The following is an 11,350-nucleotide window of genomic DNA, read 5'->3' as shown; positions in this document are numbered from 1 at the left end:
GGAAAGGCATATAAGGAATCAGAGTTAAAACATTGATATAAAAACTGCATGCTAAAGAGGATTGGTGGGGTCAAAACTCAAATGGCTGACAAAAATGGCCAGTCAGCTGAAGCTGCAAACCTAGGCCAGATCTACACTACTACTTTAAAGCACTTTATAACAGTTTTGACAACTGTTGGGGCCAAGGACACACTCCATATACAGTTGTCAAAACTGTTATAAAGTGCTTTAAAGCAGAAGTGTAGATCCACCCTACTTACTTGCTTGGGAGTAAGCTCCATCAATGTAAGCTCCATCAATGAGACTTACTTCTCATGCATAGGATTGCACTGTAAAGGTCAGTAGAGAAAAGGCTGGCCACTTAGCATGTAGCTATTGCCATTATCCACAGGTATCATAATTGTTAAAATTTTCTGCACTTTTTATTATTTATTATTACATCTATATCGCACCTTTTTCCTCCTTAAGGAATCCAAGGCAGCATACATAACCCACCATCTCTTTACTTTTATCCTCACAACAACCTTTTGAGGTAGGTTGGGCTTAGAGTCTGTGATTGGCCCAAAGTCACCCAGTGAGCCTCCATGGCCAAGTAGGGACTAGAACCTGGAACTCCTGACTCCCAGTCCAACACTCTGACATTACACCACACTGGCTCTTTTTAAAAAGTAACTCAGCACTACCTCCTATTAGTAGAGTATGCCTCTATTCCTGATATTTATTTATTTATTTATTTATGATGTATAATCATTCATAGCATTTTGGGAATTATAGTTCAGATGACCCCTGTTAAGACATTGTCAATTAAAATAACTAAATTCCCTTTGCTCCCTTTTTTATTAAAAATGTTTTAAAGTTGAACTTTCCCCGAACCAACCACCCTGAGGCATTTTTAAATGCCATGACTGCTTTCAATAATGTCACATAATTTAATAAAAAAAGATACAAATTAGATAGTTGTAGAGAGAATAAAGTCTATAACCTGCCTTCTCATACAATTATGAAACAGCCTTATTGAGGTGAACGTCGAAGCACTCCAAATTTTTATAGAAGCCTGTGAGGTTTGAAAAGGTTCAGATTTTCTTTCTTACTTGCATGACTTCAGAAATGTAATTCTTTGGGTATCCAAACCCAATTAAAAGGAAACATTTTCCAGTCATATAAGGGAAATTCCATGCATTTGGCTTTGAAGATCACTCTTACTACGAAAGCATTTGCTTTAACTGCCATTTTGTGATTTGTCTGGCAGCCAAATGAGTAAGGAACTACTCATTTGGAAGTAATTTGGTGTATTCAGTGAGAGTTAGAGGGAAGAATGGACCGTTTCTCTCAGGGCTGTCTCCAGGTTTGAGGTGATCCTGGGCAAAGTGCCCTATAATGCTCACCTCCTCTGTCTGTGGGAACTGGTGGACTTACCTGGCTGTGTAGGCAGCATTCACAGCAGGGTTGGGAAGCTAAGACTTCCACCCTTTAAATTTCCCATGATGCCTCATAACAACAATAGGTTGGGGGCCTTGTAAGAAATTAAAAGAGCAGCTAGATTCAGCCACAACACTTAGAATGCTGGACCAGAAACCCTCCCAAACAGACTACAATATTAATACATCAAGAAGCTCACCCCTCTCTATGAGCCTGCTCAAGACCTACTTCAGAGAGACCCCATAAAATTCCACCACCTCTGTCATGGTGTCTCTGAACCCAGGAGAGCACCTTTTCAGCTGTGGTGCCCAAGATTTACCCTACCAAGAGAAGGTACAACTGGCCCCAGAGCTGGCTGCTTTTAAGTAGGCAATGATGGTGATTTTATTTTGGCAGCCTTTTCAAGAATTCTGATTTTAATTATTTTGGTGATGCTTTTATTAAATTGCTGTATCAATCTCCTGTTTTAGCAGTGACATTGTTTTAGGTAGGACTTTATATTTTGTGTTATGTATTATTTTGTTTACTTTTAACCATTGTGTATGCTGCATGCCATGACCCAGGATTAAGAGTCCTCTGAGATTAAGGTTTCCAGCAGCGGAGACTCCAGGAAAGAGTCACAACCAGTTCCCAGACCTTCACAAGTTGGGTGTTCCATCTTGAATTCTGCACTCTGTCCACTCAATCCCCAGAAGGCATTGCTACCTTCTGACTCCAAGGAGTGGACCTCAGGTTTCTCCTGGAGCAGAGAGGCCCTTGGGAGCAATCTCCAATTAGCTCCTCACTCCCTTTGGTCCTCACTATCCAGAAGAAGCCAGCAATTGTGGGAAAGAGCAATGAGTCTTTAAAACAGCAACACTTGAAGAGATGGAGCTTCCAGAAGGACTTTCCTGACCTTTCCTGAGCTATAAAATTGTGTCAGTTGTCCTAAGCCAGTGCTGGAGTAACTTGTTTTACTTAGCTGCAAGACTGCTCTTTGTAATCCAGAATCTGAGCCAACATTTAGTACCTGAGTTAGTACCTAAAGTTCTGTTTGAGGTTCTGAACTTGCTCCACTCCAGAAGTATTTCAGCTGCTGTCTGACCCTGTGTCCCTTTGCTTAAACCATTGCCTAGAACAGGGCATTGTCTTGTGTACCTTTATAAATAAATAAATAAATAAAACCTCTTTGGGAAATGTAGTGAGCCCCCTATATTTGGAGATTTTGATGTATGAAAATAAACCACTAGACTCATAGGATTATAGACTTAGAGGTAATTTAGTCTAATACCTTGCTCAATGCAGGATCCAATAGAAGTGTGGATTTTCAGTGCATTTCCAGTATATTTTATTCATTTAAATTGTCTATATGACAAATGGGAGCCTGTACGTCCAATCATGTGATGTAGGACAGGCTTCAAGACAACCTTTATTGTGTATTTTGGAGGTAGGGCTACCATCATCCATGTAATAACACTTAGCCTGAACAGGTGAGGATCCAGGCTAATGGATAGAAGACTTTCCCAAAGCTGGGTAAGACCAATCCAGGTGACGCAAAAGAACAAGATTGACTCCAGTTTCCAACTGAGTACATTGCATCAAGAGGTTGCAAATTGGCCAGTTGCTTTGCTAACTAAAGCCAACACATTAGAAATGTGCACTGTGATGCAATGGTATTATATTTTGTTGTTTATATATACGTTTGAACATTTGGTTGCAGACTTGGATTACTTTAACAGGTAATGGTGAGTTGGCAGGAGGGGGAAGTTAGAATGTTTATCTGGTTGAATGGTGTCCAGGGAGGAAGGAGGACGTCACGCCCACCGTTTTTTTTTAAAAAAGGACCTGGAACACACCTGTGCTCCAGCTAAAAAATAAGTAAAAAAAAAAAAGCCCCAACCCCGCTCCCCTCCACACTCCCGATGGGCACAGAGCGCTTGAAGAGCTCTATGTCCTGTGCCTGGTTCCTGGCTCCTTGAATTTACTTGTGAAGAGCTGGGATGAAACTGGGACAGCCACCCACACCTCCCGCAGTCTCAGGACGAGCCTGAGACCGCAGGAAAAAACAGGCTAAAAGCTGTCCCAGTTATCCCGGGGAAATGGAGGGATGATCCCTCCCTGCCTCCAGGATCCCCTATGCATCATGTGGATGCTCAGGGATGATCCCAGGGCAATCCTCGGGATAAGGCATGATCTAGACATGCCCTAAGTCATAGAAGGGGTGAAGGGGCAGTATGAGCTTCAAATGTGTACATATGCAGATTCTGGTGTGTATAAGTGCCGGGGCAATTTTGGCCATATTTTCTGTTTAAGGAAATGTCAAAAGAAGGAGGGAAAGACTGTTTGTCGCAATTGTATATAGGTTTATAAGGCACTGTTACTCACACCAAGCGTTTAAGAGTAGTATGGGTTAGGAATTTAATAAAACTAACTAAAATCAACCTAATGTAGAATGGGGTACTTTAGAATCAATCCATCCAGAGAGGTTGTCTGAAAAATGTTTGTATTGCAAATTTGCAGTTAGTTTAATCTGCCTATAACAATATACTATATTTGAACGCCACACTGAACATACTGCAAATGGCACAATTGTGGAAAAATATCAACTGCATATGAGTGCTATGCTTTTGAGAACTAGATCCAGGGATGAGCAATAAAGAGACTTAAAATAATATATTTTAATTGAAGAGGCAATATATACTGTAAAAGAAAGCCATCTGTAGAGACTGTAAGCAGTTTGATCTACACAGATGCTCCACAACAGTGGGGATGATCAGTGTAACTGTTAGCACCAAAAATGCATCTTCCTAAATTTCCAAGAAGAAAAGAATGAAACTTATTTCTGCCATTTTCTTCTGACATTTCATTTTGTTTCATATTGGAAGGTGGGAATGGAGAATGTTTTTTTCTGTTTCCCTGCTGTGCTCCAACATATTAAACATCCATGCTTCTTTAAGATCATGAAATTAAATGATTAAAACTGGTTTAGGTGTGTTTTGCATTCATCAGTGTTTTCTCAGTATAAAAGTGTTAGTCCCATTGTTTTCAGTTACACAAGTTAGTCATAATTAATTTTCATCCCATTAACTTTAGTGCCATTGATTTCAGTGGAACTAAGCATTTTGGATTCAGAGGTACAAAGATACCAGAGAGATTTTACATTCAACTTCAGTTATGTTTTATTAAAGAAGAAAATTCTATCTGAACTAGGTTTGATTTTGGATTCAAGTATGCCGTTTTCTGTATTGCTCCTTCACTGCAAAAGGCAATCCCAGGGTGGTGTACATAAAACTATAAAAACATAATTCAACTATAAAAAATAAATGGAGGTATAATCACCATAACACCATCAAATAAAAAATAATCAATTTAGATTGTAAATTTAATTCAATTTTTTAAAAAAATTCAGAATGCCTGAGCAAACAGGATTTTATTTTAAAAAATGGCTAATTGTTAGAGGGTGCTCAATTGCATCACTAAATAACATCACTAAATTCATGATATCCACTGAAAGGTAGACAAAATTTGACAGTCACAGCACCCTGAGGGGGTTACAGTTTGGATATTTCTTTTCCAGGTAGCAAGATCATTTAAAAATCTAGGGGCTATTCCCCCTTCTTGTGATAAAATTTTTGTGTGCTTTGTGGTTACAACCCTATGCCCACTTACCTGGGAGTAAGCTCCAGTGAACTCAACAAGACTTATTTCTGTGTAAACGTTTGAGCAAGTCTGAGTTGTATTTACAATTGATTTGTGACTGTCTGTTCAATTCTTTTCAGAAATGATATAAATATGTACTTTAATCAGGATAGAATTCCATGAATATGGAGTCGCAGACAAAAAGGCCCTGTCCCTTGTGCCTGCCAATGTAATCTGTCTCACTGAAGGGCACAGAAGGAGAACTTTTGTATGGGGGAAGATGGTCCTTGAAATAACCTGCCTCCACAAGCCTTTTAGGATTTTAAAGATTGCTACCAATACTTTGGGCTCAGAAATCTACTTGTGACCAGTAACTGGTGCAGTATTGGTATTACATGGTCCAATCGACCCACACCTGTACATGGGGGATATATTATAATAAACAAATTCATTCATTTATTTATTGCATTTATATCCTGCCATTTTTCCTCCAAGGAAGGTGGCGTACATAATCCTCCTCCTCTCCATTTTTACCCTCACAACAACAACTCTGTGAGGTAGATTAGGACCCAGTGAGCTGCCATGGCTGAGTGGGCATTAGAACCCAGATCTCCCAACTCCCAATCCAATGCTCTAGCCACTACACCACACTGGCTGCCATATTTGGAGTATATATTTCCTGTGCTGTGAACAGCATAGGAGATACATGCTCCTAAATATTCTCTATAGGCAGAATAAGTGCTTCCAAAATGGACAGGTAAGTACACCAAGTACTCCAGAGAACATTATGTGCAAAAGTAGCTAGGTTCCATTTGTTATTTTTCATCCAATGGCAGCCCAAAATATCTTGATCAGCTAAGGAGGATTGCAATAGCATGCAAGCTACTAGTATCTACAATATATAGCCTTAACTGCCTTGATTATTTAATGGTACTTTACAGAATAAAGTAAGCAAAAGATCAGATCCCTGTCCTGAGGACCCCACAGGAGAAGACAACAGGGGATGGAGCTGAAAGGTACCTCAGAGCTCAGCTACTCCAACCCCCTGCGAAGGCAGGCTATACTACTCTTACTGGCCATCCAGCCCCTGTTTAGAGCTGCTGATGAAGGAGAGTCCACCATTTTCAAAGGCAGTGGAAACACAACAAACCACTGAAGAGAGGTGAGGAATGGGATCAATAAGGGTCACAGCAACAGCTGCCGCCAAATGGGCTTCATCTTTTCACTTGGATAGGGGCGGAGGGATTTAAACCAAGGATTCAGGGAAGCAACCTCTTACCTTTGTCTTCCAGAGGAACATGACTGACAACAGGGATGTCAGAGAAATCTGCATCAGAATCAAATGAGTTTAGATTTCTATGAGTCTGACCCATGGATTCTGAGTCACATGGATTCTGCAGACTTGTGGACCCTCCCTTTTTTACTTTCTGAAATGTTATGCAAATTTATTAGTAGAAAAATACATGAATTTAAAAACATGGTTTGAAAATGCACATTTCCTCCAGAGGTTAAGGCATAAAGTTGCACATTTTGGGGAGATTTCTATTTATTTATTTATTTATTTATTTATTTATTACATTTTTATACCGCCCAATAGCCGAAGCTCTCTGGGCGGTTCACAAAAATTAAAATCATCATAAAACAACCAACAAGTTAAAAATACAAATACAAAATACAATATAAAAAGCACAACCAGGATAAAACCACGCAGCAAAATTGATATAAGGTTAAAATACAGAGTTAAAACAGTATAATTTAAATTTAAGTTAAAATTAAGTGTTAAAATACTGAGTGAATAAAAAGGTCTTCAGCTGGCGACGAAAGGAGTACAGTGTAGGCGCCAGGCGGACCTCTCTGGGGAGCTCATTCCACAACCGGGGTGCCACAGCGGAGTGCTACATTTGGGAGGGGGAATTTGCACATTTTCGCAAGTGCAAATTTGCACAAATTTGGGAAATTGAGGGGAAATATCAAATTCCAAAAATGAGTAGATGATGGAACAAAAGGCACCTGACAACCCATGAAACACAGATGGAATGGACTTTACAAAATTGTATGATTTCCCTCACTCTTTTGCTGATATAAATCAGCTTCTTTTTTGGAAGATAGTGTTAGGATTTGCGTGACCTTTCTTTTTCTGTGCTTGTTAACTAGCAAAATACAATAGCTTTGTCACAGATCTAAATACAGGGATAGGTTCTTTTGGAACTTACAGAAATACTATTTCTGTATACAACACTTTATTCTCTCTCTCCCCTCCCCGAAGAATGTGCCTGGTCTTCCTTCCCTCTTTTGAAGTACATTAGAGAGACTGCTTCTCTGGTGTCTTACTCCTATGGTTTTTCAGCTGTCTGCTGATAGATAACAAGTTCATCTGTGTGATATGAGCCAATTGCCTCTTTAACTCCTACCAGTTTTACTGCTTCCAATTTGAAGCAATATTTCTAGTGTTTTTTTGCCTCAGTGGCAATTTAATACCCTTTGGAAAGTATAATGTCCATTTCACAAGCCTGTCTTTATTTTATTATTAGTCTTGCATCTCTCTGACTCCAGACACTTATTTCATTTTAAACCTTTCACAGTCATAAGGTATGTTTCTGATGGAACATTTCAGTTCAACAAACTGAAGTTTTTCATTTAACTTGCAGCCCAAATGCTTGTGTGTATGTGTTGCGTTTTGCTAACAAAAAGCCCTATTCAGGCAGTTAAGTTACTCATATGATAAAGATCAAGGGATAATAGAGAATTCAATTTCAATTCATTTTTATGAGAATTTACCAATATTCAGAGATATCTTCATATCATCATCATCATCATCGCAGCTCCAATTTTGGTGGGGCTGTGATTTTATATTGGGTCTATATTGAGTCAGAACCATCCAGAATTCTAACAGAGCTATCCAAGGTACTGAACCCCAAGCCCGAAATGGATTCAGCACCTTAGATAGCTTCCTTAGAGTTCTGACTCAAACCCAGAATGGAATCACAGCCGCAGCAAAATCAGAGCCACCAGCCTACACTGCATTTATCTTATGATTAAGCTCTTTCCTCCATACTGTACTGGCCAATGAATAGAGGGCAAAACCAAAGTAACAGAGAATGGTATGCCAAGTACTTGTGGACCTTTTCTTGCACCATACATTGTGGAATACTGTGTAATTTATAACTGATCTTATTTATTCCCACTCCTTGGTTTCAGTATTGTGCAAAACCTATCTGGAACACCATAGTAATGTAAGTAGTTTTATGGAGCATTCCAATGCACAGCAGTTATATCAGGATTTAGTACTGTAACAGGGTACTCCAAGACGGAATGTGAAAAAATGTTCCACTTCACAAGTTTTTATTCATTTTGATAATTTTCCTTCAAAATTGTACCAGGATTTATGGAGCTAGATAGAGGAAGATGTGTGCACTTAAATTCAGAATGGGTAAGCAATCTACCAGTCCACTGAGTCCAGGAAATTCCCTGGTGGCAATAACTAGGTCATCAGGCATATATTTAAGGCAGAAAAGGAAATCTCACAGGGAAGTGCTTATGCATAAAGCCACACCAGCTATTAAACACTAAGCTTATCAGCACCTCTAATTCAGTGGTTTTGAATTAATTGCGAGATCTACACATACAGATCGCTGGGACCGTAATCAGATCTGTAAAACTGAATAGTAGGCATTGCACTGGACTTTTCTGCCTGAAGATGCCACATGTTAAAAGAAAGTGTCTGTTGGTCTGGGCTCTTCCAGCTTCTTTCTACATCATGACACAATCACTGATGTGAAAGCTAACTATCTCCAACTGAGGATGTTATTTTGGACTTTGCAGTTATACATTGGCACAGCATCATTTTCTAGGAAGAACTGAAAAATCTAAAAGCAAATCCGTTGAAGAGAGCACTTTGGCATCAGAAAAGATCATCCTTACCTGCCTTGCTCTGTTTGATGTTCCACACTACACACACGCTTTGAAAGTGTTTCAGCACCTGGGAGAGCTCTCAGGCTTGGCGGCTGGGCCAAGCCCCCCTCCAGCACAACAGCCAAGCATAAACCTCATAATTTCCCCCTGCTCCTAGGAATGAGAAGCTTAACATCTGAGCTTGAAAGGCCAAGTTCAAGGTAGCAGACAAAATTTGCCACTCTCCGACTAATATTTCCCCCCAAATCTAATTGCTGCAATCCAAACGGGAGCAGAAGACTTAATTGAATGGCACAAGAGAGAGCCTCATGGGGAAGTGTCTGTGCACAGACTGCATTTGTTAGCTTTATCCGTATGGTTTCCTGCTAAATGTTTTCCGTAGATGTGCTGATACAAGCTGGAATATTAAACCATTGTAAGTGTTCGGTTGCCCTAATACACAATACGCTTATCTTGGTGATGGTGTAGAGAATTTTATACATTGCCTTGAGCACCTTGGAGAAAAGTTGGGATGTCAATGTAATAAATACATGCAGGATGAACAGTTTATATTTATTGTTGTAAACCATCCAGAGAGCTTCAGCTATTGGGTAGTGTAGAAATGAAGTTGTCGTTGTTTCTAATCCACGTTTAGCACCCTAGATACCTTTGTTTGCATCTGCCAAGTTGCCCTACACCTCCCAGCATATATATTAACATTTTTTCTCATTAGCAACTGGAAATGGGATTCTACTGGTGCTGAGAACTATGGGTTCAAAGGAGTTGGTTACTGTGTTGGGCCTTAACCCCCACCTCTGCCTTGTACTCAGTCTTTCGACAGTTCACTTGCCCTTGCACAACAACAATTTTGCGGTGGTGCCCAAGACAGTTTCTCAAATCCCCAAATGTACCCAGAGCCCAAGAAGGTTGTCTACCACTTTTCTAAGCTGTCAGGTTAGAACAGTGGTTTGCACCCAACTTCCATTTATTGAAGCATAAAAGTTGAGCTCTTCCCATTTTTAATAACTTTGTGGAGCATCCCATTGATCTACTTTTAATATAATTGTGATCTGTTGGAAGCCAAATACTGATCTTCTGGACTTCTCTTTGTACTGAGAAATTTCTTGTCACCCAGGACTGTAGGTCATGTGACCATTTCAAATTTGCTCATCCAATTCAAAAAGTTCCATGCACGCCCATGTTTATGAAGCTGTAAATAAAACTGCTTGCAAAGCATCCAAATGACAGCACATTCTGGCACTTTGGAATGCCTCATAAATGCTTTTTATTAAGTGTGCTTAATTTTATACGGAGCTCTAAATTGTAGAATGTTTAAGTGTCATTTACTTCTGGATATTTATATACCTTCTGGGTTTTAAATACTAAAACAAAAGCAGGATCAGGCAAGAAAAACAGTACATTCATAAAAAGAAAGATTTTAAAGTTTGTTGAGGAATGTGGGAGGACATTCTTTATTTTTCTCCAAAGAGAAATTAATGTTGTATTCTATTTATTGGAGTGGCAAGTTGTCCCATAATGCTAAGCAGGTGAATGATTGCTTTCAATCTGCATTTTGAAAATCTGTTTTACAGTGCAGTCCTATATATGCCCACCTGTTGCATTGAGTTCAAGGGTAATTGCTTCTAAAAATATATGTATAAGATTGCAGCAGGGGAGAGGATTCCTTACCCCTCCATTGATGGCAAGCTGAGGAGGATTAGAAGATCCCTTCCCCTGGAAGAGAAACCCCCTATGCACAGGTTTGAAGGTTTGAGGCCTACAGAGACAAGGTAATAGAACCAGTCTTAGAGACCTGTTTTTCTGTTGGAAGGGGGTATCCCTGAGAAGAGTAGTTTCATTTTTCCAGTTAAGGTTCATTCCCTGGTTTAGTTTCATTTCCTCAAAGTGGGAACTTTACTTTCTGTTTTGAGGAAAGAGGGTATAAAAGAGTGAGAGAGCTAGCCAGGAGTACAGGGCCAGAGCTTATTGAAGGAGCAGGAAGAAGCCATCTAGGGTAAAAGAACTTGCATTTTTGAACTTTTTATTTTCTTTTAATGCATTTGTATCACTCAGTTCTATTGACTAAATACCTTTAGTTGTAACATGCTTGTTTTACTTTACTGGTCAGCAGTTGTGTTAAATCACAGTTGTCTGGAGTGTCACTCACCCCATGAGTACAGCCTAAACCCATTACTGGGAAGGAGAAGGTAAAAAGAATTGGAAGGTAAGAAGATTGGACTCTTAAGGACACATAGATCCTTAAGGACTTGCTCAGGAAATCCAGGTCATAGGAGTAACCTTGATAGCAGGGTAACAAGTTCATGGCCGAAGCCACCAGTAAGTCCTACAGATATAGCAGTTTGGCCCAAGATACTTTGCTCCCTTAGGCAAAGGACAAGCTGGCTGGCCTGGCAGTTGAATC

This window comes from Elgaria multicarinata, chromosome 8, assembly GCF_023053635.1.
Source record: "Elgaria multicarinata webbii isolate HBS135686 ecotype San Diego chromosome 8, rElgMul1.1.pri, whole genome shotgun sequence".
Lineage (NCBI taxonomy): Eukaryota > Metazoa > Chordata > Lepidosauria > Squamata > Anguidae > Elgaria > Elgaria multicarinata.
This window is presented reverse-complemented; position numbering follows the sequence as displayed.